The 19584-nt window shown below is 40.6% G+C and overlaps 1 protein-coding gene across 3 annotated transcripts in view; it reads right to left on the bottom strand.

The window, feature by feature from the left end:
- Positions 1-1849: 1849 nt before the first annotated feature.
- ST8SIA6 (ST8 alpha-N-acetyl-neuraminide alpha-2,8-sialyltransferase 6) overlaps positions 1850-19584 on the bottom strand; it is a 54882-nt gene continuing 37147 nt past the window's right edge. For 2 of the 3 annotated variants that reach the window (XM_039548935.1, XM_039548934.1), the window contains one exon: positions 10437-17758. The gene's annotated coding sequence lies outside the window, so the exon portion shown is untranslated. Of the gene's footprint in view, positions 4124-10436; positions 17759-19584 lie in introns of those variants that run through there. The other variant, XM_039548933.1, reaches the window with a different exon arrangement.

Genomic DNA, 19584 nt, shown 5'->3' on the forward strand with positions numbered 1-19584 from the left:
GGTGGCTGTGGAAGTGTGTTTCTGTACCACCCAAAGTACTTTCCATGATTGGAACTAGTTGATCTTTAAGGTCCCTTCCAACCCAAAACATTCTATGAGTCTATGATTCTTTACTCACTCTCCTCTAGCACTTCTGCATGGTTCAACATCTAGAGTGCCTTCTCATCCGGAAGTCATCCTGTATCCCTAATAATCCTCATCACTCTGTTCCTCATGCTAGTTCTGCTATGATCTATTTAAAACAAGGTGACTAAGAACATGTGATCTTCAAAATGTGCATTGGAGCAATACAGTGACATAATGAGAACTCCTGTTTTATGCTCAAAGTAAGTAAAAATATCCTAGCTACTTTTTTGATCACTGCTCAGTACTGGGCTGATGTTTCCAGAAAGTTATCCAAAGTGACTCAAAGATCTATTTCCTAAGGACTAATAGCTATGAGTTATTTTTTCTCCCACTTTGCTGTCATTGACATTAAATTTTCATTCCCCATTTGATCACCCAGTTATCTAGGAACACAAAACCCTTCTGCATCTTTGAGCTCAGCATTAATACTGATTGCCCTTTTTTCTTCTGTCAGCCTGCCAGACAGCCTTGGGTAGGTCCCTGGGGAATGTACTGAATGGTAAAGTCCAATGTACAAATACTTGTGGCAGCCCACTGAGAGCTTCCTTCCACAGTGAAGGCTCCCCATTATTTCTGTCATTTCCTGCTTTCTAGCTTAAAACTGGGAGAACACGACCTTTGTGTCTCTTAGAAATTTGAAGTGATTGTTATGCAAAGGTTTTTGACAAAATCTTCCATCTGCCCCACCCTTACCCACAAATCTTGTATAATCCTATAGATGTTTCCACCACATCCATGAGGTGTGACTTCCCCAGGAAAAAATGCATGAGGGATCCTACCCAGCACAGCTGCTCTCACAGTTCCTCCTGATCTTGCCAGGTAAAAACATTAGCATTATTGCTCTCTAGATTTCAGCATCGCCCTGGAGCCTCTTTTTAAGAGCCTGAAATGATAGCAAGCATTGTCTATTCTTCTGACACCAGGTGCATTGCAGTTCACAGATCAGCAGTTTCTTGCTGAGTTGCTGCAGAGCTGTTTGATGGTGGCCATCCTGCCTTCTTCTTACCTGTCAATGTATTGATTTGTTTCAAGACCTTTTCACTTTGAGATTGTTCTTTGTCTGTCTCAGGGGGCTTCTTCACCTTTTCCTTAATGAGCTGCATTCATCTAAGATTTTTTTCTTATTTTTGCTGAGTAATCCTTCTACTTCTTGACTATCTCACTTGAAGCTGCACTGAATTTCTGGCAGACATCATGGTTTGGATGTGCTTAAAAGTGTTTTTTTTATTAGCAACTTGCCACTTGAACAGGTATTTGATCCGTCTCATTAGAGATCTACTTTTCAACTGCCAGATTTTCCTGGGTTTCCCATTTGGACATGACTAGTAGTTCTTTTCACTGTCCTCTTAAACTTGGGTGGTGTTTTTCTGTGAGATTTTTTGTTCTTTCTCTTCCTTTTCCTTTTCTTTTTCATCTTCCTCTTCCTTGAGGGCTTTTCAACATGATGGTGGGCAGTTCTCAGTATAATATGGTGTCATGGTTTAACCTTAGCTGGTAACTCAGCACCACACAGCCACTTGCTTGCTCCCTGCCCCCTCACCCCTGGTGGGATGGGGAGAAGAATCAGATAAAGGTAAAACCCAGGGGGTGAGATAAGAACAGTTTAATAATTTAGATAATGTAGAAAATATTACTACTACTAATAATAATAATTACAATGAAAAGGAAGATTACAAAAAAAAAAAAAAAAAGAGGAGTAAAAGGTGAAAAAAGTGATGCACAATACAATTTCTCACCACCTGCTGACTGATGCCGAGCCTGTCCCTGAGTTGAGCTCAGCCTCTCTCGTTCAACTCCCCGCATTTTATATCCTGAGCATGAGATTCTATGGTGTGGAATATCCCTTTGGCCAGTTTGATCAGTTGTCCTGGCTGCTCTCTGTCCCAGCTATCTCCTCACTTTCAGAGCATGAGACACTGAAAAGTCCTTGGCTCAGTGCAAGCACTACTCAGCAACAACCAAAACATAACAGTGTGTTGTCAACATTATTCTTATATGGAATCCAAAACACAGAACTATACCAGATACTAGGAAGAAAATGAACTCTATTCCCACATGAAACCAGGATATAAAGTGTCTCAAAAAATATCTTTGTGTCTAATCAGCATTTTCATATTTTTGGCTTCTAGGGTTTGTTGTGGTTTTTTGTTTGATTGTTTTTGGGGTTGTTTTTGTGTGCGTTTTGTGCAACTGCTATATCCCCTCCACCACTAACCTCTCCACTTTCCTCACAGGCTGTAAATTACTTGTCTCTCCCTGTCCTTTGCAAGATATGTTTTTAGGTTTTCTCTTCTTTAACCCATAATTCTCTAGCTGCCTTTTCCTCTGTAGGTAGTAGAGTTCCTATGTACCTAACTGAACTTGGAGCAATTGATTTGAACTTCACAGCATCTATTTCAGAAATGAAGAAAAGCTTTCAGATGAAAGTTTGTCATTTCCCCCCAACTTTATTAGATGAACTAATAAGACACAGGACCTCTATCCACAGACCTTGACTTACTGTCATCAGATGAATAAGCACTGTAGACGCTCCCAACATGGGCTGACAGGGAATGACTTAACCATCAGGGACTGTCCCACCTCCCCCAGCCAGGGAACAGGGCAGGCTGCTGTGGAATGACAGATGGAGCAGCCCAGCCCAAGGTATCAGGCACCTCCATGGGGAAGGAGGTGCCTGTTGCAGAGGGTGTCTGCTCTGATCAGGAAAAACCAGTAGATGAGGCCTTTCACAGCCTCCCATTCTCTGGTTCTGGTCCTCACAGCAGACTGTAGCTATAACAATACCTGATGGAGGAAGAGCACAATCTTGGAGGTTCCTGGAGAGTATTGATGAAAACATCCAGACCCAAGGGATAGAGAAGCCAGTAGGGAGAGGTGCCCTGTTGTATCTCCCACTTATAAAGAAGGGAAGGCTCCCTGAGGATGTGAGAGTCAAAGGCTGCCTTGACTGCAGTGACCAAGAGATGGTGAAGTGAAGAACCCTGAGAGGAGACAGCAGGGCAAAGACCAAGATCCCAACCTTGGCATTTAGGAGAGAACATTTTGACCTCTTCAGGGATCTGCTTGAAAGATTCCCATGGTATAGAAGCCTAAAGGGAAGAGGAGTCCAAGAAAGCTGGCTGATACTCAGCAATCACCTTCCTTATGCTTGAGAACAATCCATCCTAAAGAATAGGAAGTCAAGCAAAAATGTTAGGGGGTCTGTGTGGATTGTAAAGGAGTTTCTGGAAAAACTCAGATCTCAAAACAAAGCATGCAGAAAGTGGAATTAGGGTCAGGTAACCTGTGATAAATGTAGAAACACCTTCTGAGCAAACAGACACTGTTAGGAAAGAGCCAAAGCCACTGGAGTTGACTCTGGCAAGGAATGTCAAGAGCAACAAGATAAGCTTCCATAAATACATAAGGGGCAAAAGGAAGACCATTGAAAATGTGGGCTTGCTGCTGAAAGGGGCAGGCATTCTGGTGACACAGGACATGGACAAGGCTGAGGTACTTAATGTCTTCTTCATCTCAGCCTTTGCTAAAAAGACAAAATTCCCAGGAATCCCCAGAGACGAGTGTGAAAGATTGGAGCACGAAAGGTGTACCTTGGTGGAAGAGAATCAGGTCAGAGAACACTTAAACAAACTGGACATACATAAACCCCTGGGCCCCAAGGGGATGTACCACTGAGTGCTAAGGGCACTGGCTGATGTCATTGTAAGGCCACCTTCAGTTGTTCCTTCCCTTGCTTCTGGTGCTTCTCATATTTCCATGCAAAACAACAGTCATCACAGGCTTCTCACAATAGATCAGTGTCCTTTATATTTCATATCATCAGCTGGCAGTTGGAGAGTTGCACTTTACTGCTTCACACTTAAGAGATATGTTGACATTAAGGTAAGGCATTACATGGGTAAAATCCTACACGAATAAATTCTGCATTCTGTAGTCTGAATGGAGCCTGCTGGAGCTCTTATGAGGGTAAGGAGGAGAGGCAGAGGTGGTAGAAGTGCTGCAGGATGAGAAAAGACAGATTGATATAAAGGTTATAAAGGTTTGGAAAAGCACTATTTTATGCATGAGACAAAGCAAAGAACTGAACTGGCCTTCTACCTTTGTCCAAGCTCCTTTCCATGTACGCAAAGCAATTTCAAATAGAGGATTTGCTTTTCATCTCTCAAATATTATTTCTGTTCATCCAAGAGGCCCTTCCCCAAATGCACCGTATATCACTGGGGACCTGCTCTACACTCCAAGTGTTTTTTTCATGTAATAAATACTTGACATTTAGAAAAATCGCTTCTAAATTTACACAGTGCAGAGCTCACAGTTTGAGATTACCCTCTAAGCACCCTGAAGTGCCAGGCGCATAAATAAATATCTTTGCAAATAGATTCTCATTTATTAGCTTTGCAAGAGTACTTTCACTTCTTGGAGATGGGTGATTACTACAGGAGGAAAGAAACACTTCTGGTTTAACTTAAATAGTAAGAAAATGTAGGAGAAAGGCTGATTGAAAATGTTAAATTCTCTCCCTGATCTTTTGATATTTTCTGTCTTTGTAATTTAAATTTCGTAATAAGAGTACTATATGTCTACACTGTCCAGTTGTGCTTTATGTCATAGCCAACCAAGTATAGATTAAGCTATGAAACAGCAGCAAGAGATAAACTGTCATTTTCAGGGACAGGAAATATGGTCTGTCTGCAGGTCATGCATGGTTTCCATTCATACAGGACATAAATAGATCTCAAGACATACTATCTACTCCCATAATACTACTGGGAGATGACCAAGCATTACTGTCCCCATTTCAAAGAGGAAATATTATAGGACTAATTGCTTTTCCATAGAGAAACCCAGGGATTGCTGTCTATTCCCACTACATAAAGATTGAAAAGTTCCCTACAAAGGCATCCTTCCATCTGAACTGCAGCGTCTCACCTCATTTCCAGGAGTGTGGAAAGCGAGAAAAGATTCCTGATAGCCATGAATTGCGTGGCACCCCTTCTCACTATCACCTGTGCATAGTCCTGTGCTGCACAGGCTGGAGTACTGATGCAGTTAATGGTGCTATGCAAGGATACAACCCTAACCAGTAACCAAGGTGATCTTTTCACTTACTTTTGCTGCCAAAACCCTAAACCTCTTGTTCAAACTGACTTTCTGCTGTCGGGCAGAACAGCTCTGTGATGGATGGGATAAAAGGCCTGTTTCTGACTACAGAAGACAGCCCAGATTGTTACCCTGGGACAGGCTGGATAGGCCAGGCTCTTCTTCAGTACAGACTGAGCCTTAGCAGCCAAACCACAAGGGACCAGGGATCCTTGGACATGAGCTCAGAGCCCTTGAGCCCAGGGCCTTCAGCTCAGGGACTGCTTGTGTTTTCCCATGAAGTCTGTGAGTAACTAGCAGTGATAACCATGACGATTCCAGACTTTCGTTTTGGTCTAGGTGTGCCAGAACACTGTTTTTTGGCCAAGTCAACACTTTAGTGAAATTAAAGTAGTTTGACACTTTTTCTGACAAATGACAGATGAAGCCATGTGGAACACATTGAAGCAAAGCAGGGAGTGGGGGGAGAGGTGCGTCCCTGTTAGCAAAAAATCATGGTTTTACTACTGCTTACATCTTTCTCTGAGTGTGGATAACCAGATTCAATGAATATGCTGCCCAGTCAAGCTTCATGACATTCTCTTTGTAGTGTTGTGTTACACTGAGAACCAGCTATTACTTATCTCCAGGTTCTGGCTCCATCAGGAAGATCTCCATGGCTCCCAAAGTCCCTCACAGTTACTTTATGCCTTGCTAATGAATTTATCCAAGCAAAGCAGTGAAAACCCGCAAGTGAAAGCTGTTTGACTTGCACTGCTAGATTGACACACTAAGCTAAAGCCAAAGTACAGTCGGATTAAACCACTTTTAATGTGTCTATTCAGGGCTGCACAGCAGTTCGAATACACAAATCCAATACTGATTCCAACAGTGAATATTTGATAAAGAGCTTTTACATTCTGATTAACTTTTTGTGACCATGAAAAGTTGTTTTAGAGGTCAAAGAAATTAGGTTCACTAGGTTTGTTATTCGCAAAGGTTAATCTATACCTATTCTCTTTCAGAGAGTCCTTATCAACCTGATCTCATTATATGCAGTCTCTAAGGGATGCTATACACTCTGCTCTTTAGCTACTCTTTCCCTGCTCTCGAGGTGAAATGCCACAGGGTAGTGATCAGGCCTCAGCCATGGCTGTGTATGAATAAGGTAGTGGTAGCTCAGTCTGGGGTTGCACCTGCATTTCACCCCCTCCCTCAGGGTGGAGCACTGAACTATGGGCCAGCACACACACACATTCCCTCCATAAACCAGGGAATCTAGGATTTATCACATGCTAATTTAGACACCTAAACAAGCCAGTTGTATTATACTCCACTTCTCTCCAAGGCCATAAAGGGAACCCACAGTGGTGACTGAACTGTCGTGATGACACCTGCAGTCAGTTCCATGGAAACCACCTTTGGTGTCAAAATGCTTCTGTTCACTGCTAGACTGTACAGCACTGAACTCTTCAGCTGGGCCACACTCCCCTCTCTTCCTTTTCCCCTCGTCTGAGGTCACTTTGTAGTGATTTTTCGTCTCAGTTGATCCTTTGCTGTCTGACTTTTGAAATTAATATCCCCAGCAAATCATTCGGCTCCTGCAGAGCACATACAACACAATCAGTATAATTACTACATGTCACACCTCAGTTGTCACTTCACTTTAATGGACTGCAAGTAAGATGAACTTGAAAAATGCTCTAAGTTAATGTTCTTAGAGTTCCTATTTTAGACTCTTCTGAAAGATGTTACATGTATTCCAGAAGAGAGATTTCATCCTAGAAATTATCTGTATTACAGTGAAGTGAATAGGGCCAACAGAGTTCAGAGCTCTATGATCAACACTGTTGAAAAAACATTCACTGTAGATAGGGAAAGTGTAGGACATGATGGGACTGATCTAGTAAATGTAGGTGTTTATGATGTAGGAATTTATATATAAAGTAGTCACCCTGACTATGAAGGAGCCTTCTGTACTTAAGGACCATGGACCTTGCAAGTCTCCCTACCCTGGAGACTGTGGGTGGTGAGATGAGTCTGGGGCTATTTACTCCTGTCACCTCACTCAGCTTTACAGCAAGGTGAGGTGCCCATCTGCCTCCCCCTCTCACCCATTCAGTACTTCAACATGTTTGGCTTTTTAAAAAGCAGTTATTTTACACCCACATTTGATGGAGAACTGTGAATTCAATGCCAGAGTACTGAAGTCTTCCATTTTAGGTCACTCCCTCTGCCACTTAATAATTACACCCCCTCATCCTTCCTTTGTAACATTTCTCCATGATGTGTCACACACAAGCATATCCAGAGTATCTTAAACTTTGTCTCTTACTCTTCTACTCCAATGCCTCAGAGAACAAGAACATCATTGTCTTTTTTTTGATCCAGCCTTGAAGCCTTTTCTGAGAGTGCAAAAACCTTTTTTTTTTTTCTTTTTTTTTCTTTTTGTCATTGTTTTGTTTTGTTTTTTAAAGAGAACCAACTAATTTAAAATCCAGCCAGGTTAAGAGTCCTTTTGCTTCTCTTTTATATCATAATCCAACTTCAGGACATTCACTGAGGCAGCATGCCACCACCCACCTCAACTCCTTCCCCTCTTACAGGTGACTCAGACCCATCATTCCTACCTTCCAGGCAGGAACCCGAGTGTGGGGGTTGGTAGCAGCCCAGAGGCAGGAGCTGTGCCCATGCTCTGTTAGAGGGCACACACAGTGGGAAGCTGCAGCCCACTCTTGGGATCCTGCTTGGTATCAGAGCAGGTGTTGCACAATGCATATTGTTTCAGAGAAACTATCAGTATTAAAGGGGCAGTTCAAACTGAGGGACCTTTACTGAATGATTTTACTTTATTAAAACTCTACACCTAATAAAAGAGTAATTTTTGGCCTTACAAGATTAAAAGCTAAACAAAAAGAACCGATGTCCCTGCAGGGTTGGATTTACACAAGCAGCATTGTGCTTAAAATTCAGAATATTTCTGCCTTAAAAGTCTCTCAAATTACCTAGTAAAAGTAATTTCAAATATGAAAGTTATTCAATTTCTAATACTTATATATTTTTCCCAGCACATCCAGCATTTCTTACTCCAATGACAGCAGCAGTATGTGAGCTCCTGGACTAATTCAGTTTTGCTTCCCTGTGCTGTAGAAAACAGACAGCAGCCTAAATTCAGTCCTCGCTGTGGCCTCTTTTTTTTCACTTACATGATAAAAGATCTGCAGTGCTATACTTAAGAACTAATGCTTTCATTATGGTATCTCTATTAACCAGATGGCTCCATCTATCAGTCTGCAGTGGCCATGAGACCTTAACATTCCTATTTAGTATTAATTTGCTCTGGTGCAGAGTGAGGATGACAGACACTTGATACAGGATGGAAGAAGCAAGCTAAAACTTAGCCATGTATCTCAAAATCCAGGCATATGTAGTTACCAAAACATGGGCATACTGGGATCCTTGAGAAGGAGGCAATCTCTCCCCACCTTTTAAAATGCTGATGATTCCTCAGTCCATATGTGTATTTTTCCAGCTGCTGGCTGTGCTGTGGCTTTCAGCTGGTGGACTTTGGGCATTCTCTTCTTCTGGACTAAGACAGTGCCCTCATGTTGTAAAATCTTCACATGACACTTTTTGCCTAACAGAGGCAAGAGGAAAACTTAACCTGGTCTTGAACCATATAATTGCTCTTCGGAGCATTGCTTCTAAAGCCCTTCTAACACCAGTGACCAAGTGTTTCCCACAGCAGGAATGCCATCTTGATGGTAGGTGCCCTACCCCTAGGAGCATGGTCTGTGCTTGGTGTGATCCAGAGGTACAACAACTAACGTGACAGGCATAACCTCAGTGCACAACCACTTCCCTCCCACTCTCCTCTTGTCCAGCTCACTTTTCCCAGATTGCTTCCCTTCTAAACCAGGTATTAACAAAAAGGCAATGCTTTGTCTAGGGTTGCCCTCAGTTGTTCTGTGCTTGGAACAAGCAGTCCTAATCACTTGGCAGTGCTCTCTTTCAACATTGGCTGTTCATAAATATTTGAGATGGCTAAGCTCAATCTAAAACACTTTCCTCAGCAGAAATCACACTTCTGATTTAGAACTTGCTTTGATTATGAGGACACATTTGCATCTGCATCACTCATATATGCAATTCCAGCTATCAGCACAGCAAACAAAAGAAACCCTTTGGTTCTGATCATCAGTGAAAGACTCATGCACTGTGGGAAGGAGGTAGGCCACAAAGATCCAGATCTTAATCTTCGGGCAGAAGCCACTTGATGGTCCATGAGCCCAAATAAAAGCTTTCTGCTCTAAACCTCTGTTCTGTCTGCAATAAAATTTGGCAGTTGCAGTTCAGTCCCTAGAGGGCCCTAAAGGATAACAGTCCTCCTCACCAAACAGCTGCATGTACATATTTGAGCCAATTCATCGAGGCAGTCAGCTTCTATTTGGAGAAGTCACAGTAAGCAGTACAGTTGTTCTACAGCTGCCTTCTGCCCAAAAGTAAAAAGTAAACACTTGGAAGGAAAATTCTCTCTCTGAACTTTATCTGTTTGAAATTAATTCACTACAAGCATCTTTGTATGTGGCCAAAACCTATATTAAGAAAAAATCCCAACACAAGTGACTAAAATATACATAGATATCTACTAGATACACATCTATCAGACATGTAGGTACTTTCCATAAAAAAGTATTTTATACAAAGTCAGTATTTTGTATAAAAGATTTTTTGCATCTATAGTTTAAACATTTTCCATTAATCATTGTTTTTGAAGCATTTTGTTATTCTTAGAGATAGTTTTCAAATTTAAGAGCTATTTTCAGAGGAAGATGGTAACAATTGTGTTTTCTTGTTTGGTTCCTTTCCTTGTTTGACATTTCTTCAATAAATAATTTTTGAAAAGTATTTCAAGTCATTAGAAGTAGCAAAAGAAGATGGTTAATTGTGTTGCCATTCAAGAACACAAAAGACTGAAACCACTTGAAGGTACCATTTAAGCAAGAGATGTTTACACATGCACCAGTGCCCCAACCCCCTATACCTGCTTTTAAGCAAAGCTTGCTTTCTTCCTTGCACAATCTTAAGGAACTGTCCGCATTTCTACTGTCAGTTGCCGATACTGTTCCAGAGGATTCAGACTAATGCATTTCCTATGCTGCTGGCCTCAGGAGACATATTTTTGATTGTTTAGTCTCAGAAATTCACAAAAGAAAAAAAACCCACCACAATTATGCCTAATAAGTCTTTATTTCCAAACATAAATTGCAAAAATATTCTATTACAGAACAGGTAACAAGTACAGAATTCTAAGTATGCCTTGTAACAGTGAAACCATTGCCTCCTTCACAAAAAAATCAGCAGGCACTTAAAACATGAAAACAAAGTACAAATTAAATCAGCTGTAACAGATGACTCAACAATACAACTTCATCTTGTTTTTCTGTAATAAAAGCACACACACGGCTGAGGGGCTCCTGCCTCCTCCTAAACCCTGCGCAGAGACATTTCTATATTATGCTGCACACATTCTACTCAGACAATACCAAGTTCACATCTGAAAACATAAATAAATTCAGCACTGAGAGAATTTGAGGAACCTTTTTGGAACAGCAGTAGCAGAGCCTACACTAGTAGCTTCGCAGAGAGCTTTGTGCATGTGGAGGAGCACAATTATACCAGCTCCATGGGGGAATAAGCTCTGCTTTGACAATTGCATTGGAAAGAATGGAGCTCAAATGAATGCAAACAATACATATTTTAAGAGACAACGAAACCTCTGGGCAAAAGCTATCATGGTAACTTCAAGAAATTACATTTTGACACATGGATGAGTCTCTGAAAAGAAAAGCCACACATTTGCCATCCCTGAGGAGCAGCCCTGTGTAGGACCTCTCCATTCACCTGTTTTGTCACTTGCAGATCTTGAACTAAATCACAAGTGGAGGTTGCCTCTTAGGCCTATCTTAGAAAGGTAAATCTAAGATGCAAGTGTCCACATGAGTAACAAAAAAACTCCTCCAGAAATCAGTCAAATACCCTTAAAATTATTTTGGCTTGTATGACTGGTTTTTTAGGTGACATTATGTAACTTTCCACACACTTTACTCCGGTGGCATTAAAAAAGAATAATGTTTAAAATAATTTTAATTAGGTACTCAAACAAAAGAATATCAAGAATATTAACATAAAGAATACATATAAAGCTACTATATAAATAGTGCATATAAAAATGCAGAAATGTTAGCTGCTACACTTCAGTGTCACAAGAATGGGTTTGTATTGTAAACACTGACAATAAATACACCAAGGAGGAGGTGTTTTTAGGGACATCTCACAGCCAAGCCAAGAGCTGAGAAGCCTAGCATGTTGTTGACCTACAGACTTGCTGTAAAGAATCTCCTCTTGTCAGGGATGAAAGTGAATAGTGAGGAATTTAAACTCAGCAATATTGACAGTAGACTATCCTGTCACAACTATTTGCATGATTCATTCTGATGGGCTCTTGCCTTGAAACCATGATAGGATCATTAAATACTTCCATCATGCATTGTAAGTTTTCTCCCTCACTGGAGAAAAGAGGGATTAAAAAAAGACAAGACACAGAAGTACCAGGTGCGGCAACAAACACTGATGTATTGCTGAAGGTACATCAGGATTTAGCAAATGTTCTTTTGAATGTTCTTTTGATGGCAACATGAAGATGCCACTCCTTGTGTTTCACAGCCAGACTGTTTTCATCGTAAAACAGTATCTGCCAGCACCTGCCACCCAAGGGCAGTTATTGCTCTTGCTCAGAGTGATGTGAGCTCTGTCCACATCACAGTACTGCACTTACTCCTTGGTCGATGGCAAACTCAAGCTGATGTTCTCCCATCATGTTAAGCTCTCGCTGTACTACTGGAATTTGCTCGACACTGAGAGCACACTGATGGGCTGCTACCCCTGTAGCTGTAACCCAGTAACCCCGGTCATTCCTCTGGTGCGCCGCGTTCTCAGAATAGGAAGGTATTCTGAAATGTGCCCTTATGAAAGGAGACCACGAAATAACAGCAATAGTCCCTTTGTTTAGTGGCATGCTGCGGAGCGTTTCTGCTCTACTTGATCATAATGATAATTTTGAGCCAATTAAATACTTTATGAAAATCTGGAACAAAGCTTAATAAATATAAATCTGCCCACTTGTTGTATGCTGTAGGTGAAAAGCCTTAAGGATTTCCCCTGAGAGATTAGCAGCATTTGAAATTTGTCTGTCCAGAAACTCAGAGAATGACGATCCTGTCTAAAATGACAGAATTAAAGAGAGTTGGGCCTTCTAAAGTAACTACACGCCCCCTTGGCACTGTTGTTGGCTAGCAGACCTGGAGATTAAAGAGATCTGCTGCTGAAGTACCACAAGATAAAGGATTACCTAGCTTTGAATATTTTAAACTAAGATATGTTTAACTAAAAGGCTCATATGTAAGAAGTCTACTGATTCAAAGTACGCAACAAGTGGCTATCAGCTGTTTGAGATAGGGCTGTTTCAGAATAAAGCACTCCACAGAATATTCCTTGAGCTTGATCTCACAGACTTACAGATCACATACAGGTGGATGTGTGTTTTGTGGACCTGAGTGTCCCTGGAGGAGATACTGCATGGATATTCAGGACCTCCCTCCACAAATTTGTCACAGGAGAGCAACTGACAGAACAAAAAAAGATCTCTAGGTCAAATAGATCTAAACCTCGATTGCCTTGTTAGGCTGCAGCTACACCACGGAGTCTGTGCAGGCTCAAGCTGTACATGATCAATTAACCCAGATCAATTAACTGATCCATGTACTTGCACTGAATAAAATCAACTAATACCTAACAATAGGAATATTTTGCCAGTAATTTAGAGAGCCACAGAAGGTTCAAAGTCACCTAGATAATTTAGTTTCTTTTTCTGAGTCACACAAGACAGAGAATTTCATCTTTTGTCAAGCATGCTGGTATGTCAGTCATCTCACTACTGTACAAAGGAAAGAGAATCAAAATGAGAGCAACTGGTCTCAAACCGCCCAGGCCTTGTTCACCTCTGTTCTCTGCAGATGCTGTCTTAGATGCTGGGATTAGAAGAGACTGAAAGCAGAGGCATGCTGAATAACATGAAAGCAAGTTTATGCAAGTTTACCATCAGTGAACTAAGAATTTTTCTGCTTATCATTTCTTAATCTGCCGGTGGTCAACAGCTTGTTAAAATGACTGTAATGGGAAAGAGAGAAGGGTGAGCAATAATCAGCAGTGTAGGCACCAAGAGTCCATAGTGTAGGTGCCTTAAGCACCTTCTGGCACCACAGGGTGAGATGGGCTCCGGCCCACCAGAAGAGCTGCTGTGCTGCCAATCCCCCCTGCAGGGGCCCATCTCTCCCTTCTGACCAGGCAGACCCTCAGAGATGTTACCTCTGGACTTGGTCAAGCTTTCAGGGGACTCTGGGTCTGTCCAACAGCTGCTGGATAACAAATGGTGCCTGTTGTGTCCCTACAATCTCACCTGCATGGTCTTACCGGCTCCTTTGCTTTCCAACTTTAGCACCTCCAGTTAGGCAACGTGAATATCACACCAAGCAGCCTTCCCTGAGGTGTAAACCCGGTCGCTTAGAGCATGTTTTACTAAGCTGCAAGCATAGCAGTGTTTGATTCACAGTCACACAAACTCCCTAACAGACACTAAACAGGACTGCACAGCACTCCACAGGGTAAAGACAAATAACCAACTCAAGGCAGCACTGGATCCTGAAAGAGGATGCAACATTAGAGATTCAGAGGAGAAAAAGGAATAAAAGCAGCCAGGCGGGCTTTAATCAAAGGATGGTGTGATGCAGTCGTGCAAGGACACTGTCAGCTTCTGCAAAGGTAGAGTGGAAATATTAGCACATTGCCAGTGTTTCTATCTTTAGAAAGCTATTTAATCTCAATATTCATTCCACAGCATGTGACAGCACTGGAGGCTCACAATCCCTAAAAATGAATATTCCTCATGTGAAATAGAGGAAACTGAAAGGTCCTTCCTAACCTTTGGTCAAGAATCCTTAATCCAAACTGATGTTGTCTCAGTCTTACAAAAGTGTCATAAACATACCCAGCCAGGTACAAAATCCATTTATTATTATTAACCTGGCACAGATGTAAAATAAATGAGAAATAATTTATTCAGCTATCCAAGAAAACATCATTTCCCACAGTGAATGTACTTCAGAAAGTCTTGGTCATTCTAACTATACCCTGTGATGCAGAAATGCCACTATTAACTTGCCCAGCCTGTGCCTGAATTAGCACGACCCGGCCAGCACACAGCACCAGTAGTTATAATAAAGCTGAGTAAAATGTCTGCCCTCCTGTAGAGTGAAGGGGATGCAACTAACATCTCATAATAACTTCATGTCTGGAGCAAGGCCTGAGGTTCTTAATCTAAAGTCTAATAGAGTGTATTTTTATTCTATGGAGAGTTAAGAGCATTTGTAGGAAAGGGTAGGAAAGATCAACAATTCCTTCACGCATTTCTTATCAGCCCCATCTTCCACACAAATCACTGAGAGCCTTGAGAGCAGGGAAGATCAGGTCTTCAGGTCACTGGCAAGTTTAAACTTCATGGAAACAGCGCTAAAAAGTCAGTGGCTGTCCATACTACAGAAATTTCTATTTGCTCTCATTTGTGAGTGCTACACCACACTCCTTCAGTTAATACCTCTTTTCATCAAGGCTAGAATAGGTTTCCTCTTTTTGGCTAAACCTCTCCTAAAATGTATTCTGATGACCTTTCCAGTTACTAATACATGTGTGTTTCAAATAGTGTAGCTGCACAGAAATAGTTCAGATGCACAGTAACTTCAGCTCTTCATGGCGTGTCATGGTACACTGTTTACATTTATTCACTGAAACAATGAAATCTGGTACGAACAAGTGCTTTTGAAAAAAGTTGCTTCTTTGCTAAAAATAAATTTCATCTTCTCCTCTCCCCATCTTCTACTTCACACAACCAGGTTTTGCCCCTTTACTCACGCTGAGTAGTTAATTGAATTTAGTCTGAGCAATGAATGATCTTGCATTATCTCTATGTACACATGGAACATTTGCAGTTGTTCTGGATACAATGCAAGAACCTCTAAAAGATGTATGAATTTTCCCCAAGGCAAACCATGTAACTGCTACACAGCCAGGATCACCTCACTGCTCTACACTAGACTGGAATAAGTTACAGTCCTTATGTGAACAGAGGTGTGCCTTTGCCTCTCTGGAAGAAATGCAGCAAGGTTCTCCTCAACCTCAGCTGTTTGCATCACCCAAAGGACAACTACATCACTTTGCACAGCTTCTACTAAAAACACTCCATGTGAGTGATTTATAGCAGAGGAGATGCTCTTTTTGGGAGCAAATTTGTCTTTGATCTGTAACTAGGATGTTGCAGTAGGCAATCATCGATAACACTTGTAACATGGATGCAGGTTCTTGCAGCAGCCAGTTTTCCACACATGAGCAGCAGATGCCTGTGGCCAGAAAATGGCAAAAATCTCACTGCTGGGCAAGAAAAAATGTGGATTCTGGTGCTGGAACTGGAACAGATCAGAGTAAATCAAACCCTTGTGCTCCCCTCTTTCAGTCACCACCTGGTAATGCAGATGGACTCAGCTCAATTCTGCTGTCTTTGTTTCTGTTAAAGGCTCTACTGACACTCAGAGGTCCACATGTGTATTAGTGGCATCAGTTATTGCCCCAAATCACTATGTAATTTTTAAAACCCCTTATTTTCAAAAATGGACTTTACTGCTGATATTTGCATCCAGAATTTATGGACACTTCTGTTTGGGTAGGAGTAGTACTGGATTCTGATATCATTATCCTGGAAATAGATCCAGATGCTGAATGTGTTTCAATCAACAGACCTGTAACCCCAATGATTGATTCTAATACTTCCAGGAGTGTTTATGTGATTATAAAACTGCTGCAAGGTAAGCTTTCAAATATTACAATGCAGTAATGCTCTTATGAGGTAGACATTTAAAAGGTTTTTTTGAACCTTATTTCATAAGGTGCAATTCATTTGAGTGGGAATTTTTTTTGCAGATGTAATCCTCAAAGAGTGGAATACTGAATGCTCTTTAAATCAGTTGATTTGGGGTTTAATGCTGCAGTAGCAAAAGGAGTTTTAGTAAATGAAATATCTGATAGTATCTGACTGTAAAAGAAGGACACTCTATCTTTGAACTGACCATTCAAAGGACTCTCAAAAAAAAGTCAGCGAAACTCTTAACAGAATCTGATTATTAAAATTTTTAAATTTTGTTTGCTTGCTCGGTTGGGGTTTTTTTTCTGCAGTAGAACATATAAGCATATAAACAGTAAAAGCTAGGGTACAACTGCTTGTCATGGTGTGACATAGTTCTTGTAAATGATAAGGTGATTCTTTCCACTGGGCTGATATTTCACTTTCTCTTGTTGGAGGATGTTGCTCCACATGTATTCTCGGACTGCATGGAAAACTTAAAGAACTGCACAGGTTATAAATTAAGTGAAGGTAGTCACTTTTCTCATACGTCCTGGTGTTGAAGAGCTGGGGGTTGATGGTAAGAGGAACATTCTTCTAATAATGCCTAGTGCAGTTTCATTATCATAGTCACATATGGATACAAGCTATAATACATGAAAAGAAAGTGAATTATAGGCTTGGTACCCATCATCTTTCTAATGGAAATTCTGTCTCATGTATCAGCCAAGACAGAGCTGGAATGGCAAGAATGTGTGCAAAGTCATGCCCTACCAGGACTCTGGGGACTGTAGTGTGGAACCAGGTTCACTGTCCTCATTTGGAGCTAAACTGGACTCTAGACAGGAAAACAAGCAAGTAAAGTGGTTTATAAATAATTATACAGCTCTGGTCCTTCATACACTTGTTCTCAGAATTAACATTACTCATATGAGTGATACCATTAAATCCACAGCATCATCTATTGCACAAAAAATGAAAGCCCATAAACCACTTAACTACCTCTAACCTCAGGGATTTTCTCATCTGTGCACCCTGGGACAAACGAAGAATGACATGGTTCTGAATTAATTACTCCTCTGCAGCTCTTCTCATCACTTTTCTCATGTAGACAAATGCCAGTATTTGCAGGATGAAGTTTTTAACTGAAAATGTTCACTCATGCAGCCACCATACAGAAACTATTGCCTATATTATGTGATATCAACAAAACCAGAGATCTTATGTCAAAATATTTTAGTGATCCTCTAAGAAGCAAAATATGATGAATGTCACATATTGCCACCATCCTGAGATTGTGCTTTTCTACCATTAAACCAAGAGTAAGGAGTTTCAGAATTTTTCAAATAATTGTTACTTCATTATTTTAAAAAATGATCACTCAAAATTTGTAAATGTAGCAGTCACTGTGTGAAAAATCCACTTTGTTTTCTCCCCAAGTGTAAAATATTTCTCTATTGTAATAATGCAGTTTAATGCTCACAAAATCACATCAGATCAAATCCAACACCGAACTGCTGAGTTTGTCTCCTTAGGATCATCACTCTGGAATTAAAACAATAAAATATGTTAATGGTATTTCTTATATAGTAGAAAATCCACTTTTTATATTTGAAAGAAGCCAATAGTTTAGTCTTCTGTGTATGCATTGCACCTTCTGCATCTGCTTTTCATCTGTATTTCAGACTGTGAGTCTGTGATATCATACAGAATCACAGGCTCTCAGAATCCTCCTGGTTAAGCTGGAATGCTCGTGCCTGGTGTAACTCAAGCATCTGCTCTTTCTAAAGGAGGACTCCTTCATTTGAATACCCCCAGAACCGCTCACATTTACCCCACCTGCTCCACGCTCTTCAGGCTTCTTAAGCTAACCGAGGTCTAGCCAGTATCTTCATGGGGACACATCCACTGCCAATCTGAATATGGATATGTTCTAAATTATATTATCTACCCATATTTTGAAATAGCTAGAGATTGCAATTATTCTGTTTCTTCAACAGGATAGTTCTTGCTGTGGAAAACCAAACCAGAATTCTTCTAGATATGTAAATACTTCTTCATTTGAATTGAAATCTAACATAAATTCTAATTTGATTTAATCTATACTTTTCTATTCTGGTAGGTTTTAACTAAATCAGAAGCAATTTATCTCCACTTGTTTAATTACTGACATTATTCTTAACACGTAAATTTTGTTCACTGAATGCATGAGCGAAGTCTGTGCTTAAAAGCTGTACTGCAGGGATTCTAAGGCAGAAAACCTTTCTTTCAGTATCTAATAATTTCACATCGGATAATATTTGCCCAAGTCAAGGATAGTCTGAAATTTGGCTGTCTGACAGGAATCCAGAGGCATCCTTATTTTAAAATGTGGTATAATTTTTCTCAAGGTAATTAAAAGTGAACTGTGGGGTAGCTCCTATTTCTCTAGCTACACCAGGACACCACAAGCATAAAAGAATTTCAACAGAATTTAAGCTCATGTTGGCATTCTACTGTTATAAATAGGTTATGTGTAACAGTATTTATCACTTACTTGGTTGCAGCAAATTTCAAGATTAAAAAAAACATCACATGAGGACAGAGTTTGGAACAAAATTATTCTTTTTCATGTCAGTTCCTGAGCAAGTAAGCAGGCATCCCCCTGCTTTACAGGATGCTGCTCTGGCAGCTCCACCTTGAGTGGAGGGAGTCACTGCTGCTCTCCATCAGAAATAGATTGCATGTAATCGTTTGGCTGGAGTTAAAAAACCCATACCTACTTTTTACTTTCCAGGTAAGATACACTTACACAGTGGAAGGTTCAGCAATTCTTACTTCCTAATCACCCGCACACCTCTGCTCAAGCCCTCCTCCCTCAGTCCTTCTGCTCAGACAAATTGAACACTATTGACTTCCCCAGGCTCAGAGTCTCAGTTTCATTCTTCCTTTCCGTGTTTTTTTTTTGTGATGACTGACTCCTCTGAGCAGCTGCTTAATGTTGCTGTTCTGTATGTCAAAGAAACACATACTCATCTTCCCTGCTGTCTTTTCCTAGCAAAGAGAAAACCGGATGGATTCTCGGACAGACAAAATTTGCATTTTAGCCAGGCTTCTGGGCAATCAAATTTATGCCAGTCTGATTAATTTATCATCTGACAATTTTTCTAATCAGATTTTCAGGGTTTTTTTTCTATTTTTAAATATGAATCAGGTCATTTCCGCTCCTTGAACCTGTGTTTACTTGAAGCTAATGACATGCCCTTCAGGCTTATCAGGTTAAACCAATGAACAAACAAGACTTCCTCCAGCTGCAGGGCCATATAGCAAAAATTATTTGGTAATCTAATACAAAATAATAAAGATAATTATTTTAATTATATTTCAAGATT

Source organism: Corvus cornix, chromosome 2 (assembly GCF_000738735.6).
Source record: "Corvus cornix cornix isolate S_Up_H32 chromosome 2, ASM73873v5, whole genome shotgun sequence".
NCBI lineage: Eukaryota > Metazoa > Chordata > Aves > Passeriformes > Corvidae > Corvus > Corvus cornix.